This window comes from Pygoscelis adeliae, unplaced genomic scaffold, assembly GCF_000699105.1.
Source record: "Pygoscelis adeliae isolate BGI_AS28 unplaced genomic scaffold, ASM69910v1 Scaffold201, whole genome shotgun sequence".
NCBI lineage: Eukaryota > Metazoa > Chordata > Aves > Sphenisciformes > Spheniscidae > Pygoscelis > Pygoscelis adeliae.
In genome coordinates, this window is record NW_008824054.1 from 7,926 (window position 1) to 9,231 (window position 1,306).

General features: G+C 46.3%; 1 pseudogene; it reads left to right on the plus strand.

Moving 5' to 3' along the window:
• Positions 1–1,011, plus strand: part of LOC103925233 — a 5,304-nt pseudogene extending 4,293 nt beyond the window's left edge.
• The last annotated feature ends 295 nt before the right edge of the window (positions 1,012–1,306 follow it).

Genomic DNA, 1,306 nt, shown 5'->3' on the forward strand with positions numbered 1-1,306 from the left:
CCAGCCCAAGCTCCACTCACACCACCACTGCTCCTCACATGCAGGCCAGGGCCTTCCCAGCACTGCAGTCCCTGGCTATTGGAGATCTGCCATTGCCCCTTGTCTGCTCCATGTGGCAGCTTGTGATAAGAGAGCCTCTGTCCTCTTTGTAGCTGCCCTTTAAGTAGTGGACTACTGTGATGCGGTCCCCCTGAGCCTTCTGTTCTCCAGGGAGAAAAGACTTAAATCCTTCAGTCTTTCCTCATAGGACAGGTTCTCCAGCCCTTTGGTCATCTTTGACATATACCAGGTGGTGGCAGCAGGTGGCAGATCAGGATCAGCAGAGGCCAAGTCAGGGGACTCAGATCCCAGCGGTGGCAGCCCCCACCTCCAACACATCAGCGACCAGTTTTTCCTAGGTGATTTAGCCTTGGAATCTAATCCATCTGATCATCCTAGAGCAAGCACAATTTTCCTGAGCAAGTCTCAAATAGATTTGCAAGAGAAAAGGATTAGTAACCACATCAACCATGTTTCGCCTGCGCAGCTTACAAAAACATACAGCTCATGCTCAAAAATATTTATAGATGACTGCACAGTCAGTCAACCTAATCTTAGAAGCACAATAAAGTGCAACATTAGCAATATTCTACCATATAAAGAACAGAGATTCAGATAGATGATTGGGTATTTTTGAGGAAAAATCTCATCCTCTCACACAGGAAGAAGTTCCAGATGACTACTACAAGCATGGCCCTGATTACAAGCACATCTACTGGTTTTTTCGGACACTTTTCAGTGCTGCACAGCTGACAGCTGAATATGCAATTTGGTTTATTCGGAAAGGCTTTTAACCTATGCAGAGATTGACATATGCCCTAGTAACTGTAAGAGGATAGTCCTAGGAGCTACAATGCTTGCTTCTAAAGCAGGGATGATCAGGCTGTGTGGAATGTGGATTATTACCAAACATTGAAGGACTTATTGAAGGACCATGATCTCAGTAATAGCCAGAAAGAAAGGGGAACATGACTGTGCCAGCAGCAGGCAACACAAATGGTTTTCCTTCTGACATGGAAAGTCTTCACAATTTTTGGCACAGAGGTGGTGGCGTAGCAGATCTCCATGAAGAAAACCTGATGAGGAAGAAATGCAGCAATATCTGCAGGCACTTATTGCTCCACGCAGTGACAATGAGGAGGTCATTCCCCACCAGGTTTGGAAGATACATGGAGAAAATAATGGCATATGGGGCCATGTGCCCACCTAGGGAGGTCAGGAAGCCCAAGGGAATGAGATCAGTTACAGGTGTCTTCTTCTCCTTTGC